Source organism: Equus caballus, chromosome 2 (genome assembly GCF_041296265.1).
Source record: "Equus caballus isolate H_3958 breed thoroughbred chromosome 2, TB-T2T, whole genome shotgun sequence".
Classification (NCBI taxonomy): Eukaryota; Metazoa; Chordata; class Mammalia; order Perissodactyla; family Equidae; genus Equus; species Equus caballus.
The window spans coordinates 7,078,121-7,097,303 of NC_091685.1; the positions used below are offsets into that span (position 1 = coordinate 7,078,121).

At 38.8% G+C, this 19,183-nt stretch overlaps 1 protein-coding gene across 8 annotated transcripts in view; it reads right to left on the minus strand.

Annotated features, from left to right (window-relative positions):
* ZFYVE9 (zinc finger FYVE-type containing 9) overlaps positions 1-19,183 on the minus strand; it is a 193,048-nt gene that overhangs the window by 114,274 nt on the left and 59,591 nt on the right. The window contains exon 1 of one of the 8 annotated variants that reach the window (XM_023636819.2): positions 11,141-11,304. The exons of the other annotated variants lie outside the window; for them this stretch is intronic. The gene's annotated coding sequence lies outside the window, so the exon portion shown is untranslated. Of the gene's footprint in view, positions 1-11,140; positions 11,305-19,183 lie in introns of those variants that run through there. 8 annotated transcript variants of the gene reach the window in all.

Consider the following 19,183-nt stretch of genomic DNA (forward strand, 5'->3'; position numbering starts at 1 on the left):
CATTGGTCTTGGTGATGATTTTTTAGATCTGACACCAAAGAAAGGGTAATAAAAGTAAAAATCAACAAGTGGGACTACATCAAACTAAAATGCTTCTGTTCAGCAAAGGAAACCATCAACAAAATGAAAAGGCAACCTACAGAATGGGAGAAAATATTTGCAAATCATATATCTGACAAGGGGTTAATATCCAAAATATATAAAAAACTTATACAACTCAATAGCAGAAAAAAACAAAACACAGTGATTTTTTTAAATGGTCAGAGGAGTTAAACAGATATTTTTCCAAAAAAGACATACAGATGGCCAACAGGTATACAAAAACCATCATTAATAATCAAATAAAGCAAATCAAAACTACAATGAGATATCATCTCACACCTGTCAGAACAGCCATTAGCAAAAAGACAAGAGATAAGTGTTGACAAGGATGTGGAGAAAAGGGAACATTTGCACACTGTTGGTGAGAATCTAAATTGGTGGAGACATGATGGAAAACAGTATAGGGATTCTCCAAAAATTACGTAAAACTAGAACTACCACATGATCCAATAACTCCACTTCTGGGTATAGATACCAAGGAAACAAAATCACTATCTCGAAGAGATATTGGCATCCCCATGTTCTTTGCAGCATTAAAGCACTAATATATAAAATATTACTCACCCATAAAAAGGAAAGAAACCTTGCCATTTGCAACAACATGAATGGGCCTTGAGGGCATTATGCTAAGTGAAATAAATCAGAGAAAGAAAAATATCATATGATCTCACTTATATATGGATTCTGAAAAAACTTAACTCATGGAAACAAAGAAAAGATTGGTGGCTGCCAGAGGCAGAGAGTGGGGAGCGGGGGAAATGGATAAAGATGGTCAAAAGGTGCGAACTTTTGGTTATAAGATAAATAAGTTCTGGAGATATAAGGTACACCATGGTGACTATAGTTAACAATACTGTATTTTATATTTGAAAGTTGCTAAGAAAGTAAATCTTAAAAGTTCTCATTACAAGAAAAAAAACTGTAACTATATGAGGTGATGGACGTTAACTAAACTTATTGTGGTAATCATTTCATAATAGATACATATATTAAATCATTATGTTGTGCACCTTAAACTAATACAATATTTCCTGTCAATTATATCTCAATAAATCTGGAAAAAGTGAAAAAAATACAAAGATTTAAGAATTAAATTTCTTATAAATCTACTCATCAGGATAAACTATAAAACCTGTCATCCCTATAAAATCTGTCACCACATTAGATATATTATAAGATCTTTAAGCTAATAAAGTCTAGAAACCTGTAAGCTGATAATCATTAAAATGTAACTAAATGTAGAAGGCAGACTCAGTGATCATTTCAATAGGACATGCTTCTAAAGATAAATTTCAAATGCTGAGAGAGGAATCACTTTCTTTGGGATAAAACTACCTTTCTACTAGAAAAGAAAGCTCACAGGATTTTTTTTTTTTTTTTTTTTTTGAGGAAGATTAGCCCTGAGCTAACATCTGCCACCAAGCCTCCTCTTTTTGCTGAGGAAGACTGGCCCTGAGCCAACATCCGTGCCCATCTTCCTCTACTTTATATGTGGGACGCCTGCCACAGCATGGCTTGCCAAGTAGTGCCATGTCCGCACCTGGGATCCAAACCGGTGAACCCCAGGCCACCGAAGCGGAACGTGTGAACTTACCCGCAGCGCCACCAGGCCGGCCCCTTACAGGATGTTTTTCAAATGGAAAATGACAAGAAAGTTCAAGCAAGCATGGGGGTCAGCGCTACTAGTTCCAAAATGCTCTGAATTGGTTATTCTTTCTAAACTTCTCCCTTTCGAACACCATTTCTATGTCTTTCTTGGTATTAATTGATGTATTCTGTGGGCATAAACACTAGATGTATCAACTATTTAATGGAATGTCAAGAACACACAGTGGTTGTTAAATAAATTGTCCCATTTTTTTCCCCTCCATTACCACGATCCTAATGCTCAGTAACGCCTTAATTTCTCGAAATTTTCCTTTCAAACTGAAAATTCTGCTTGGCTTCTTACTGGTATATATAGAGGCAGATAGGATAGGAGACAAGATTACAATTCCCTTAACAAGTCTGAGTACGGAAAACATGAAGAAGAGAGAAAATCGAAAATGTAATATCCTGCTATTACAAAATTTAAGTCAAATATAAAAAGTGGTGAATTTCCTTTGACCTAGGGCGTTTCTTCTTCTCTGATGCATATAAAAGTATCAATATTGTTTCTCTCATTTTACTAATAAAAACAAGCTCAGGAGATTTAACTGACTTATTCAAGTATTTCCCCATGATTATTAATTTGGTTAATGTTTACTTATTGACTGGCTCCTGTTAGGCAATTTAAGTTTAGGTCGACAAATAGGCTACATAATCTATGAATGGTTTTTCTTAAATCTATCTTTTGTATCTAGTCATTTACAGTTCAAAATCATTTTCATATACATGCCATTTTACTTTGATAAAGACAACATATTTAAACCGTCCAATGCTAAGAGCATAAAAGAAATTTCTCACAACACATAATCTAGCACATTTATTATACACCTCCAACACTTAGCATTCCATGGTCATTATATCTAAAATATTAGCAAACAAATAATCATATCAACTTATCTATTGTGCATAAATAAATGCAGGGTATTGTGATCAACTCAAGTCTCAGACATCATCCCTACCATAAAGCAGCTTATAATTTACTTAATGGCAAACAATGCTAAATAAGAAAATTTAATAATAATAAATTATTTTAATAACAACACAGCTCAAGAGACACACGGTACTTTGTCAGATAAAATTAAAAGGTAAGTGCACATAAAAGTTCAAGAAATGGGCCAGATCACAGTCTGGATGGTCGAGAAAGGCATTATTTATAGTTGAACTGGGTCTAGAGAATGGATAAAATTTTAACAGATATTCCAGATGGGAAAATGCAGAAGTAAAATTTCAAACACAGAGAGACATACAAGGAGTGATCTAGGGACCGGCAATTATTGAGGGATCAGAGAAATTGGAATAAGGATTTATTTACATGGATAACAAGAGGACACTGAAGAGGTGGACAGGCAGTACATTATGGAAGCCCTGGAACGCCAGTCTGAGAAAGGTATTGTATATACTTTAAGCAACGGGAAGTATTATTGTATGATGGATAAGAACATGAACTCTAGGACTAGACTACCTAACTTCTAATCCTACTTCCTGCCACTTACTAACTATATGACGTTGGGGAAGTTAATTTACCTATACTTAAATTTTCATCTGTAAAACTAGGTAATAGTAGTATCTATCTCAAGATTAAAATGAATTAATATAGGTAACATTTAAAACACTGCCTGGCACATAATAAGCAACTGTTTAGGTTTCTAAGCCTTGGAGTTGATCCTTTTATTATAAGATAATCCGGCAACAGTAACTACCAAGGCTAGTTTTCAGTTCCATCCTCCTTCTACTAACAGTTATTGAACACCTATTATAGTAGACACTATGCTGAGTGCCTGGACACTACTTGAATATACATTTTTTTCAATGTACCATGCTATTTCCCTCTTCAGGACCTTCTACCTAACTGCCACCAACACCCTACTCCTTGCCCATATAACTCTACATCTTTCAGCTCTTAGCTCATATATTACTTTTACAGGGAAATCTTTCCTGAACTCCCCGAAAAGGTGAATTCTCCCCTTATAATCTCTCACAGCACTCCACTCTTTTCCTTTATAATAGTTATCACAATCTATAAGTAGACATCAGTGTGATTATTTGATTCATGTCAATCTCTTCCATCAGACTATAGGCACCACAAAGACACCAGCAGACGGTGTTCTGTGATTAGCACAGAACCTGATGTGGTACCTATTCAATAAATACCTGTGGAACAAGTAAATAAACAGTGTATAAAGAGCTGGTCAAGAAGTTGTACTGAACTCCAATTACAATTATTGATTCAGGCAAGTAACAAAAATGGACGCTAAAATCTTTAGGTAAAACGGTTATCAGGGAAGAAAATATTCACGGTGCCTCAAAGTATCATTCCACAGACAACTTATTAATTACAAAGGAGAAAATGTATGTTTACAGGGGAAAGATACGGTAAGCACTACCTTAACCAAAAGATCAAACTTAGCATTACCAATAATTTAACAAGCTGACATTATGCACCTCCTGATACAATGCAATGAGAAGTTTAAAATATCACCCATACAGTATTCTTGCCAAAACTGTTTAACCTGAATTGAATCATTAGGAAACAAGTAGAAAAATCTAAAATGTGAGGTATTCTATGAGACAACTGGCCTAAATGCTTCAAAAAACTCAGTGTTAGGAAAAACAAGATCATTCTAAATTAAAAGATACTAAATAATCAAATGCCATACACGAACACTGGCTGGATCCCAGGTAAGAAAACACATATATACACATACACAGCAAAAAATGACATTTAGGAGTCAATCAGGGGAATTTGGACTATACATCAGGTGACACAATGAATTAATAATCATTTTCTTGGATGTGATACTGATATTTTGATTTTGTAGGAGAGTGTATTACTTTTAGGAGATGCCTGCTGAAGTGTTTAGGAAAGATGTGTTATCTGCAACTAACTTTCAAATAATTCAGAAAAAAAAAAAGTATGTGAATGTGAGTGTAAGTGAGTGGGGAGAGGGGTGCTCAAAAAAAGGAGAAATGGTTAAAAATTGATGGATCTAGGGAAAGGATATATGGGTCTTATTTGTACTATTCTTTCAACTTTTCTAAGGATTGAAATTTTTCAAAAGAAGAGAAAAACAAGTATACTGAGCTGGTAGTCGGAAGCATTCCTTCCCACTTTGAATATAGAAATTCCAGACAAAACAGATTATTTTAAAAGAATATAACAGTTAAATTCAGAAGCAAGAAAGAAATATACAGATGCCATAAACCAAGAAGAAACCAAGTCACAGCAACGACTGAGAACTGAAGGATGGCAGTCCACAGGGGTTACAAAACTAGACAGCAATCTTCAGGCCTGAGATTTGAAAGAGAGTAGAAGGATGGGAATTAGTGGCTGCAAATTTAATGAAAGAAGTTTCCGCGCTGGAGGGGGCTCTAGGTTCTCTCCATTAAGCTAGGAGCTGGAAAAAAAATGCCCCAAGTGGCCTCAAGACTCAGCAACAGAGCAGAATGGAAGAGAGTGCCAATAAAATAAACCTTCAGAGATCAGAATTCCCAGCCTGGCCCTCACTCAGGAGTGGGAATGATATTAAGTCTCCCCATTCATAAACATAACATGGTTTATCTCTATGCTTACTCAGCTTTTCCTCTTACAAGTTCTTGTGACTTGTAATAACGTTTTCAATTTTAAAAAGTCATTAAATACAGGATAATGGAGAGAGAAGGGTGCATATGGCTATAAAGGAGTAGCAGAAGGGAGATCTCTGTGGTGATAGAATTGTGCTGGATCTTAAATTGCAATGGTAGTTACACAAATCTACATGTGATAAACGGGAGAAAAATATATATACCTCCATGAATATGCTGACAGCAGCATTATTCTTAACAGCCAAAAGGTGGAAACAATCCAAGTATCTATCAACTGATGAACAGAATAACTAAAATATCAATTTCCTGGTTTTGATACTTTCTAAGGTTATATAAGATATAACCAATGAGGAAAAACTGGGTAAATGAGGGTACACAAGAACTCTCTAAACAATTTTTGCTACTTCCTGTGAATCTATAATTACTTCAAAATAAAAAGTTGAAAAAAATTTAAATAAAAGTTAATTAAAAATTAAAAGTGAATCCCCACCTCAACTCCATGCAGCAATGAGGATACCTAGCACCACATTTGGTTTCTAAATATTGTTATCTACTAAAAGGAACCAGGGCTCCATGGAGAAATGGTTAATTCCAAAGCTGGAGTAGAAAAAAATACAAGAGCTTTGATGACAATACAGAGAAACATGAACCCTCACACATTGCTGGGGGGAAAGCAAAATGGTGTCGCACCTTTGGAATACAGTCTGACAGTTCCTCCAAAAGTTAGCCAGAGTTACCCTATGGTGTAGCTATTCCACTCATAGGTTTATACCCAAGAGAAATGAAAACAGACATTCATAGAAAAACTTATCCGTGAATGCTCCTACAGCATTATTCATAAAGCCAAAAGGTGGAAACAATCTAAGTATCTATCAATTGATGAATAAATAAAATGTACTACGGTATACTGATAAAACAGAATATTATATGACAAAAGTGGATGAAGTACTGCTATTTGCTACAACATGGATTATTCCTGGAAATATTATGGTAACTGAAAGTAGTAGACACAAAAGCCACATATTATATGACTCTATTTAGATGAAATGTCCAGAATAGGCAAATCCATAGAAACAGAAAGTAGATTAGTGGTTGCCAGAGGCTGGGGGGAATTGGAGGGAAACGGGGAATGACTACTAATGGATACAAGATTTCTCTTTGGTGTGATGAAATGTTCTGGAATCAGGTGGCGGTGATGATCGTCAACTCTGTAAGCCAGTGAACTATATACTTTAAAAGGGTGAATTTTATGCATATGAATTATATTTCAATTTTTAAAAAAAGGAAGAGTCTTGAATATCTTGTGTACTGGAAAGCAAGGAAGTACTGCAAGAATGAGTGGATGTGTCAAAAAGACACAGACACCAGCTTGAAGGAGCTCCCACAGGCCAAATCAGATACAATTTGAGCACAAACACAAATGATAGCAATGGAGTACAACCCACTGAATAAAAAAGAAAATCATGAGCCCTTACAATATGAATGAATGAATCCCAAGTGTGATGAGGAATGAGATCTTCACACAGTTTCAAAGTTCCTCTCCACAAAAATATTAACTAATTATCAAAGAAAAAAGAGTAACTTCAGAGGCAAAGTCTGGCAGGCACCACCTTACAAAAGCGATCAAAGCAATCATCAGTAATGGAACAAACAGAAATCCATGCTCCCTGACGGGTTGCAATGAAAAGCCACAGCAATAGTGATACTGGAGGAGGTTCTGTGTGTGGTGGGGACAAGGAGATGTGCGAACCTCTTGTACTTTCTGCTCAATTTTTCCATGAACCTAAAACTACTCTAAAAAAATAAAATTTATTAAAGTCATGCATCACTTAACAATAGGGTTGTGTCCTGAGAAATGTGTCATTAGGCAATTTCGTCACTGTGTGAACATCATAGAGAGTACTTACACAAACCTAGATGGTAAAGCCTACTCTACATCTAGGTTATATAGTACAGCCCATCGCTCCTAGGCTACAAACCTGTACAGCATGTTACTGTACTGAATATTGTAGGAAATTCTAAGTATTTGCATATCTAAACATAGAAAAGGTACAGTAAAAATACTGTATCAAAGATAAAAATGGTACACCTGTGTAGGGAACTTACCATCAATGGAGCCTGCAGGAACGGAAGTTGCTCTCGGCGAGCGAATGTGAAGGCCTAGAACATTACTGTACAGTAGACTTTATAAGCACCGTACACTTAGGCTACACCAAATTTATAAAAAAATTTTCTTTCTCCAATAAGAAATTAAGCTTAGCTTACTGTAACTTTTTTACTTTATAAACTTTTTAATTTTTAACTTTTTGACTCTTCTCTACTAACACAGCTTAAAACACAAACACATTACACAGCTGTTCAAAAATTTTCTTTCTTTATATCCTTATTCATTAGCTATTTAAATTTTTTTTATTGTTTTTACTCTTTAAACTTTTTTGTTAAAAACTAAGTGAGTGGCCCAATGGCATAGTGGTTAAGTTCACATGCTCCACTTTGGCAGCCCAGGGTTCGTGGGTTTGGATCCTGGGTGCAGACCTACCCACGGCTCATCAAGCCATGCCATGGTGGCGTCCCACATACAAAACAGAGGAAGAATGGCACAGATGTTAGCTCAGGGTCAATCTTCCTCAAGCAAAAAAAAAGAGGAAGATTGGCAACAGATGTTAGCTCAGGGCCAATCTTCCTCACCAAAAACAAAAAGCAAAAGAAAACTAAGACACAGAGCCAGCCCTAATGGCCTAGCAGTTAAAGTTCAGCCTGCTCTGCTTCAGCAGCCTGGGGTTCAGTTCACAGTTGTGGAACCACATCAGTCATCTGTCAGTGGCCATGCTGTGGCGGCAGCTTGCATACAAGAACTAGAAGAATTTACAACTATACACAACGATGTACTGGGGTTTTGGGGGAGGGCAAGGAAGAAAAAGGAGGAAGATTGGCAACAAATATTGGCCTAGGGTGAGTCTTCTCCTGTGGAAAAAATAAACATACATATGTATTAGCCTAGGCCTACACAGGGTCAGGATCATCAATATCACTGTCTTCCACCTCCATATCTTGTCCCACTGCAAGGTCTTCAGGGGCAATAACATGCATGGAGCTGTCATCTCCTATTATATAACAATGCCTTTTTTCCGGAATATCTCCTGAAGGACCTGCCTAAGGCTCTTTTGAGGAAGTGTCACTCTTTTCAGAAATACGTCCATGGTGGTTTGCTTCGTTTGTTTCTTTTCTTCACAGATTTGCTTGTAAACATATAATGCATCGTGAACACTCCTCTTTACTAATGAAAACCTTTCGGTGTTAGGGTCCATGTTTCCAAACTTCTCTTGCAGTTTCCTTTTCTCTTGACTCTTCTTCAGCTAGGCATTCCTGTTCCAGTTCCAACAACTCTTCATTAGTCAGTTCCTCAGGAACCATCTCTAAGAGTTCCTCAGTTTCATCCTCATCGACATCCAGGTTAAAGCTGTAGACCATCTCAACCATAGTCTTGTTGATTTTTGCATCTTCCTCATCCCTGGCAAATCTTTTGAAATCATGGATGAACCTCTTGAGTGTCTTCTTCCAGGTGCCATTCATACACTCCTTGGTGATATCACCCCAAGCCCAAGAAAGGTTCTTGATGCAGTCATAGACGTTGTAATCCTTCCAGAACTGCAACAGCGTCTTCTCGGTGTCTTCCTCAGTTGCAGCAACAGTGTGAGCAAAGGCCCTCCTCAGGTAGTAGGCCTTAAAAGCTGCTATAACTGCTTGATCCAACCAATGGGAGGGAGAAACACTGCTGTGATATTGGGATGAAAATCAACAACAAAAGGAGGATGTCTGCGAGCATTATTAACAATAAGCAAAATCTTGAAAGGTATGTTATTCTTCAAACAGTACTTCTCCATTTAGCTGGCACAGCAATTCAGGAGGGCATCTTGGAAGAGGAGCTGGGTCATCCAAGACTTCGTATTGCTCCTGTGGTATACAAGTAGTGTGTGTTTATTGACATGCTTGAAGGTCCTGGGTTTCTCACTGTGCTTCAATTTGTGACCTGCAACACTGCTACCAAGCAAGACAGTTATCCTCTCCTTAAAAGCCTTGAAACCTGGCATTGACCTGGCCTCCGTACGAATGAAAGTCCTTTCAGGCATCTGTTTCCAGAATAAAGAGGTTTCATCCATAATAAATATTTGCTCTGGCAAGTAACTTTCCTCCACAATCAGCTTATCTCAAGTTTCCAAAAATTCTTCAGCTGTCTTCACATCAGCACTCACAGACTCACACTCACTTCCATATTATGTAATGAATAATGATTCTTGAATCATTTAAATCACCCAGAGCTAGCAGTAAATTCAACATCATAGTTGAGTCCAGACTTTTCTTTTGACATCGCAAACAAACTTTTTGCTTTGCCCGTGATTGTCTTGGTGCTGAGAGGTATACATTTCTGTGTCTGGTCTTCAATCCAGGTCATTAGAAGTTTCTCCATGTCTGACATAGGCCCTTCTCAAATTTGTGTTGGTCTCGTCGCCTTCAATGAAGCAGATCCTTTAACAGCTTCCATCACTTTGTTCTTCTTCTTCAAAATCATAGCTATGGTGGAATGGGACACGCCTGACTGGTGAGCAATAACTATCAGTGATTTCCCACCTTCATATTCCTCAATCACTTTTAGTTTCGTTTCCAGGTCAATCAGTCAACACGGCCTCTTTCTGGCAGCATTAACAGTGGATTTTGTACACTTAGGTGCCATGATGAACAAAACAACACAAGATTAAATCAAACACAAGAGAAAACAATGCAATCAAGAGATACAGTAAACACGAGATGTATGAGGCTGCTGCCGGCATAAACATGGCATACTGTTTTACAATAAACTTTTTTTTAATAAGTAGAAGAGTAACACTCTAAAATAATGATAAATAGTATATAAAATACATAAACCAGTAAAAGAGTCATTTATTATCAAATATTATGTACTGTACATAATTTTATGTGCTATACTTTTACACGACTAACAGCATAGTAGGTTTATTTACATCAGCATCACTACAAACATGTGGTAACACATTGTGCTACAACGTTACAACAGCTACAACACACTAGGCAATAGGAATTTTTCAGCTCCATTATAATCTTATGGGACCACTGTCATGTATGTGGTCCATTGTTGACCAAAATGTCATTATGCAGTGTGTGACTGTATTTAAAAAAAAAACAAAAACCTACCACCACTTTTGTGATATTCTCACTAAAAATGCATAACCTGAATCTAGTCATGAGGAAACTTCAGATAAACCAAAATTGAGGAACATTCTACAAAATAACTGGTCTGAAATCTTCAAAAGTGTCAAGGTCAAGAAAGTTGAAGACTACAGAACTGCTCAAGATGGAAGGAGACTAAAGAGACATGACAACTAAATGCAACATGGGATTCTAAACTAGATGCTTTTGGTATAAAGGACATTATTTGTACAATTGGCAAAACCTAAATAAGGTCTGAGCACTAGATTGTGGTAATGCGTCAATTTTAATTCCCTGATTTTGATGGCTTGTACTGTGGTTATGTAGGAAAATGCCCTTGTTTGTAGGAAACACACAGTTTCAAAGGTGATCGGGCATGCAGCTAGCAACATACTCTCAAAAGGTTCAGAGAAAAAATGTTCTTTGTACTATACTTGTGACTTTTTTATAAGTTTGAGATAGTTTTAAAATTTTTTAAAATGCACCAAAAGTGTCTATCATATTTTTAATTTCCAGAACACTTTCTTTTTCTGATCCTTTTTATGGCATCTTGATCTCATTTCATGGATATAATTTCGTCTCTTACCTCTTTGATGTAATTACAAACAGTTTGGGTTTTTTCTTTTTTTCAAACTTTCTTCTGTTTCCAATATTATTTCGTCAAAGTTCCTCCTTTGTACTTTTGTGTTTTGGTCTCTCTCATATTGAAGGCTTTCCCTAAAAGCGTATCTCCTGAACAAATAAGTAGTGCTAAAAACAAGACAAGAAGCTCAAAATGGAGTCACTTATGCTAAGCCCATATCACCAAACCAAGACTTAGTTACAGTTTTGGCCTCTCCCAGGAATGAAATCTTAATCCAGTTAATCTGGAATTACCTGGTCAGCGTTAGTGAGGTAATCCATCTGATAAACCCCTGCCATTCCCTAAAGGAAAGCGACCTTGCCACAACCAAGCTGCTTTTGCTAGTATAACTTCTTTGTCCCGCTCCTCTGTCTATGTCTTTCATTTTGTATAGCTCCTCAGAGCTCCCTTCTATCTGCGATATGGGATGCTGCCCAATTCGTGAATCACTGAATAAAGCCAATAAGACCTTTAAAATTTATTCAGTTGAATTTTTTTAATAGTATCATATCGGTGGCAGTAGTGAGATCCAAAGGAAACCTCTAATGGTTTCTGGGACAGCAAGAAACACAGGCACTGGTACCAGTGAACCCTTTGAGTTCTCTTTCTTGTGGTTTCTGAGAGCCATGGGTAAGTTCCTCTTGGTTCTGAGCTCCACCCTCTTTGCATCAAGCTCCCAGTCTAACTGGCTTGCTAGTGCAGGCAGGTCGGCGTGAGCTAGCAGATGGTTCCACCTGGAACTCAGGCCCCTAGCCCTCAGTTCAGTCCGTAGATCCCCACTTGATTGGAATCCTGAGTCCTTGGTTTAGTCCCCAGATTCTGCCCTGGCAACGAAGAGTGGTTCAGTCCGCAGTCCCCATTTGATTAGAATAGCTGTCTGCAGTCTCCATTTGTTGGGGTCTGCTGGTTCAGTCCTTTCCCCAGCCCCCAGTCCCACGCTAGGAATTGCTGGTGGTGCATACAAGGCCTTCTCTTGGCCTGGTTACCGTTGATTTCTGCTGGTAAATGCACATGAGGTAAAGGCTACTGCTAATGGGAATCTCAAAAGCCAAAAGCTACAAAATTGGGGGGCATGGTCGTGCATTTAACAGCTGTTAGAGCGCTCACCACCTAACTCTAACACTCCCATGTTAGGATAAATTGGTCACAGAATGGGTTAGATTAACACCAGGTTCCCTGTCAACCTCAAGAAAATTTCCATGCAACAAAGTATACTGTAAAAACACCACACAGTCCCCAACCCAGAGGCATATTCCTCTTAGGTATTAATTTAGCTCCAAGAGACCCAAGGCTTAGCAAAAGAAATGGGATCCTTAAGTTTCAAAGAGTTGAGCATGCCACGTTCCAGCACATCTGCTTATTTTATGTCTAATAACTATGGTCCTGGAAGTGGTAGATATTTACAAAAATGGCAAAATCTTACTAAAGACAACCTAGAAGTACAATGGTCAGTATAGGGAACATTCCAATTAGATAAGATTACTCATTTAAGAAGTGCACTTGAAAGCAAGGGTTCCCAAATCAAACAAAAAGAATGGGATAACTATTTTAATTGGTATGCAGAAGCTTCCAAAAGGCTTTAATATTCCAAAATAGCTTCACTGAGTTATTCCTTGCAAAACACTATTGAAAAATTAAAGACAAGAGGTACCTAAATCAAAATACAGTAAGATTGACATGACTCCTACTGTTCCCCTCTATCCTCCTCTACCCGAGTACTCACATTCTACTCTCTGTCCGAATTGCCTTTCCACTCTAAAGAGACTACTAAACAGCTACCTTTTAAAATGAGACCATCCAAGACTTTAGGTGATCCTTTTCACCTCCTGGTTCAAAGACGGAACTAAGGGCCATAGTTAAAGAATTTTCAAAACCCAGGGAGGATCCCCATACGTTTTTTGAAGAATTTAGAGTCCTCATCAGGGCCTATGATTCCAGGCTGCTAGAACTTTATCAGCTTGTGCACATGCCAGTAGGACCTGGTAAACCCCAAAAATGGAGCAGACTGGCGTAACGTGGAGGATGACGTTCAAGATCCTCAATCTTCAACATGGTCCCCTTATGGACCTGAAAAAGCTCACAAAATAGCAATCTTTTAAAAGCTATTCCCAGAGTCTTCCCTGGCAGCACACTGAGTGGTCTATTATTCAAACATGCAAACAAAAGAAAGATGAATCTTTGGCCGACTTTAAAGCCTGTCTGAAAGCTCCCTTCCCACGGCATTTTGGGTTCTATACAATACATGATGTCACACAACCTGCTCTAGCTGCCCTATTTGTAAACAGATTATCTTCCAAGATTAGTGGACGGATAAAAAGGCAGAAAATAGGATGAGAGGCCACTGGTCTGACTGAACTCATGACCACAGCTGAGCACTTCGAAAGAACTTTGGAACAAGACCATAAACAAGTCACCAAGCTATAAGCCTTACAACTGCAACAGCTCCAAGATCAGAAACCTAAAAGAACACCTGGGGCTCCCCCATTGTACTCTCCTACAGATCCATCATCAAAACACTGGCCCAGGGATCAATGTGTCATCTGTAATAAACTGGAACACTGGAAAAAAGATTGTCGTCAAAGGTTTAATGCAAATCTTTCAATATCAACTCTACCGCTCCCGTCTCTACCCCAGAGGGAAGGACCCCAAATGGACCCCTCCCAGAGCTGACACGACTCTGAGGGATTCTCTGGTAAACTGCTACCAGTAATTCCCTTAAACAGCCAAAGGGAGACTAAAATTAAAATTAACTGGAAACCTCACCAAATTCTGGCAGATACCAGAACTACTCTCTCTTCTTTAAACTCCACTCTCATAGGATAATGAACCCTTTCCAGTGAAAAAGAAGTTTCTACAGTGAGGGTATCTAATACAATTCAGTTTCTAGCTCAACTAGTTCAAATGATTCTGGGACCTTTCTCTGAAAAACATTTCTTTTTGTTAAGTGATACAGCTCCAGTCAGTCTATTAGGTAAAGATCGTCTTTCTAAATTAAAAGGGCTAATACACTTGGCCTCTAAGGAAGATCTCACGTTAGAATTTCCTGACTAACCTGAACCTGATCTTTTATGTTCCTTACAATCTGTCCTTCATACAGAAGAGGAAGAATTCCAGCAAAAGATCCTTAATTTAATCAAAGTCCCAAAAATATACGGGCACCTCCAATACTGACAATGGAAGAACAAAAAGTGCTGAACCTATAAAAATTTAGATAGACATAACTAAACCTTTTCCCAAATTGTCTCAATATCCATTTAAGGCCCAAGGTCATACGAGGCCTCACACCAACAGCAGAAGACCTAATCGTCCAGGAGCTAATCAGTCCCTGTAGCAGACCTGCTACAGGCTGATCTCGCCAGTCTGGAAACCTAATGGGTGGAATGGCAATTTGTCCAGGACTTGAAAGCTGTTAACAAGATAGTTATTCCCGGTTTCCTAGTTGTTCTAAACGCCAACACCCTTTTATCGAAGTTTCACCATGCTCAAAATAGTTCACTGTTGTGGGCCTACCTTTAGCCTTCCTCGGCATCCCTGCAGACCCCAACAGCCAGAATCTATTTGCCTTTACTTGGACCAATCAACAATATACCTGGACAGTCATGCCTCAAGGGTTCACTGAGGCCCCTTCTTATTTCTTCCAAGCGCTGCACCAAGATTTAAGCATGCTCCAGTTTCCCAGGAAATCAACCTTCTACAGTATGTAAATGACCTCTTGCTATGCTCAATTACCAATCAGGCGTTCATACAGGATTCATTTATTTGCTGCAACAGTTAGCTGAAAAAGGACAAAGTCTCTAAGGAAGAATTACAATTATATTTAGACATTGTTCATTACCTAGGTCATAATCTAAGCACTGAAGGAATCTACTTCCAACAAGAATTAAACTAATCCAAGAATTCCCTATGCTCACAACTAAGACAGCTTCATGCATTCCCAGGTCTGGCTAGCTAATGCAGACTATGAAGTCCTAATTTTTCTCTGTTGGCTTCCCCACTCTATGAACTTACTAAAATTTCAGTCCTTGAGCCCTTTCCTTGGGAGGATTAACATAAGCAGGGCTTTATAAGACTAAAACAAGTGCTGCACGAACTGCGGGCCCTAGGGCTACCTAACTATTCAAAGCCTCTCATCTTATTTGTTCATGAAAGAGATAACCAAGCCTCCAAGCATAAAAAGATCTCACCAGCAGCACCCATCTTTGCAAGGAATTTAGAACTCCTTATTTCAGGCTAGGAGATTTACTTCCCAAATGTGTTGAAAACAAACTGACCCCTAGCTTTAACAGGCAAATGCTACAATCCCTGCAAATGAATCTATTAACAGTGCCACCTCAGCAGAAGTGGTTTGTGCCCCGAGATGATTTACCTTTGTGGCGATTATCATTCTCCTTAGGCCTGTGAATGCCTAGATAGCTGGTACATAACTGGACAAAGCCTCTCAGGTTATCTAACTGTTGCCCCTAACTGTCCACAATCAAACTGAGACACCTCATTGGTCAACTCCCCTGAATTTACGTTGTTGAGTTAGAAAGGACCAACAAGAGCCGGTCATGATGTAAACTTGCTTCCTGTGGCAGTTCCCTACTCCCCTGGCTAGGAGTAAGTGCAAATGAGGCTATGATCAGGAACTTCTCCTTAACTCTTAAAGATACTGCAGAATCTGCTGCTAAAGCAATAACTCCCCAACAAAAATTTCTAGACTTTCTCTGCCTAAAGTTGTTCTTAATAATAGGATAGCCCTTGATTATCTTTTAGCTGAGCAAGGAGGTGCCAGTGCTATGGCCAACATCACTTGCCGCACAAGGATTAACACTTCTGGATTAACAGCTACATAAGATAACTGAACAAGCCACTTGGCTTAAGAAAGTGACTACTTTGATGGAGTCTTTCTTTGACTTACTTGATTTTGATTGCTTTGAGTATTGGGGACCATGGCTCCAAAGTGCACTCCAGACATTGGGAATTATCCTGCTCATATTCATCACAGTAATCTCCCTGGGGCACTATTTTCTCTCAAAAGCTTTAAATGCATGTTTGCAGCCACTAACCACCAACCAAATGATCTCCCTAAGACCAGAACGTCAGAAAAGGAACGAAGAGAATGAATGACTTAAAAAATGTGAACTTGAAGTTACGACCTGTGAATACCACACCGAGGATCAGAAAAAAATGTGAGAACTTCCGAGTGGTAGCCGGGGGTGGCACTAATGCCTTAAATTTTTATCACCTCTCTCGGGTTGAGTCTGATCAAAAAGGGGAAATTGTGAAAAACAAGACAACAAGCCCCAAATGGAAGCACTTATGCTAAGCCCCAGGTCACCAAACCGAGACTTAATACTTAATTACACTTTTGGCCTCTCCTGGGAATAGAATCTTAAATCAGTCAATCTGGAATTACCTGCTCAGCACTAATCAGGCAACGTGCCTGACAGACTCCTACCATCCTCTAAAGTAAAGCGACCTTGCCACAACCAATCCACTTTTTGCTAGTAAAACTTCCTTATCCTGTCCCCTCCTGCCTATAAGAGTCTTTCATTTTGTAGAGCTCCTCTGAGCTCTTTTCTATCTGCTAGATAGGATGCTACCTGATTCGTGAATCATTGAATAAAGCCAATAAGGTCTTTAAAGTTTACTCAGTTGAATCTTGTTTTTTAACAATACTAGAAGCCAATTGGAAGCTCGGTATGTGTGGCTTCTCTAGTGGGAGGCTTCCACTGCCTGGTGATTGGGTGGGAACACAGCTATTTCACTGGGAGATCTCCAGGTCAGTATATGTAGGTCTTTTCTTTGGACTCCAGAGAAGAATCATATAACCTCCTGTAAGGGGGTACAGAGATGTAATACCAGGCAGCCACTTTCTGAAAGAAGAGTAGAGGAAGGAGTGATGAGAAGAGTCTCAGTTGTCAATATATAGGATTTCCCTCAATCCTCCTTGTTGCACTGTGGTGTCTCATCCCTGATCTCTGTTAATGTCTAATGTCCCCAAATCTTGAGCCTCTTCACTTTCATTTTCCAAAGTAAAACCTGTGGTCTTCTGAGGACTTGAGAGAGGGGCAGTCTTCTCACTGCTTAAGCTGGGCCTCTCAGAGGATTTAAACCTTATGTCAGAATTCTTTACTTATCTTCATATAAAAACATCCATCTCTTACTCAAAATAGAAGTCACTAAATATTATACATGTATATCTCAAAAAGGAATATAATTACTTAATTCAGTACAGTTTCTTCCTGAAGATCTCTTCTTTTGTCTTTGGACTTCTAGAACTCTTCCTTTTTATTCTATTAACCAGAGTCCTTTTGGACGCTCTCTTGAATCTCAGTCTTAGGGGTCCCACTTTCACAGCACTGATCTGATTGCTCCTTTCATGTCTCCTTCACTGGCAATTCCTCTTTATGCCATACACCCTTGACAATGAACATGTGCATATTCATGCTTCAAAGATTACTAAGCATCTACTATGTACCAGGCACCATCCTAGTCATTAAGTTACAAAGACACATAAGGCAGTGTCTTTGACCTAAAGATGCTCAATGTTTCATTGGGGAGATGGATGAGTAAACTCAAAAATATAAAACACTGTGATATGTACTAATCAATATATACACTGGGTGCTATGGAGCCAAAGAAGTGAATCCAAATCAGACTGACACAGGGGTATATTATTTGGGGTAAGGTAGGCTACTGTAGCAAATATTCCAATAATTTATTATTGCTGATTATTTATTATTATTATTATTTTTGAGGAAGATTAGCCCTGAGCTAACATCAGCTGCCAATCCTCCTCTTTTTGCTGAGGAAGACTGGGCCTGAGCTAACATCCGTGCCCACCTTCCTCTATTTTATATGTGGGACGCCTGCCACAGCATGGCTTGCCAAGCGGTGCCATGTCTGCACCCAGGAACCAAACTGGTGAACCCCAGGCCACTGAAGCGGAACATGCGAACTTAACCACTGTGCCACGGGGCCGGCCCCTATTTATTATTATTATTGATAGTCTTTGCAGTGGATTAAAAACTTCTCAGCGGCCCGGGTTCACCGGCTTGGATACTGGGTGTGGACATGGCACCGCTTGGCAAAAGCCATGCTGTGGTAGGAGTCCCACGCATAAAGTAGAGGAAGATAGGGCAAGAATATTAGCTCACGGCCAGTCTTCCTCAGCAAAAAGAAGAGGATTGGCAGTAGTTAGCTCAGGGCTAATCTTCCTCTAAATAAATAAATAAATAAATAAATAATAAAAAATAAAAACTTCCTATAGAGGTGATGCTTGAAGAATAAGATTTTACCAGGTGAAGGTAGAGAAGGACACTCCCTTCTCACACTCCCATGTATGAAGGCCAAGGCACAAGAAATACCTTGCCGTCTGCAGGTCCAGAAGTTTTGGTGAGGACGGCACTACTGCTAAGTGTCTATGCTCCACTCTTAACTGAAGAAAAAAGGAGCTCAGTCTTCTGTCACACACTGTCAGACCCATGCCTCTATCCTTGAAGCTTACATGGAAAACCAGAGAACTCAGTCAGAGTATGCAACACTCCACTAGTGAGTGGCATAATTAGTTTCTGAAACTGAACCTGCCCACACACCCTCCACCCCCCACTGCCATCTTCTATCCCTTAAATAATCATAAGACCTGCAAGAAATCAGACATGACTCTTAGTCAGGAAAAAGTCAATGATTCTTGCTCTACAAAAACTAACAAAATACTTCCAATTTTCTGCCGGAAAATATTGCTCTTCACAACTGGTCTAAAAATACAAAATAAAATAATGTAATTAAATTTCTATTTCTGATTCCCTGCCCCAAATTAGCTTTGTTTAGCTCTTATATTATGACTAAGAAATATAAATGACATTAACTGAGTAGCGATATCACTATTTTCTCTTAGCAATATTGCTCAAATTCATGTTCTCTTTCATGCTGAAATTAGCTCTCTATGCTCAAGGTAGAAACTGACTCTAAAAGAGAAGAGCCAAGCACTGGTAGAGAAATTAGCATTTTGACATAATTTAA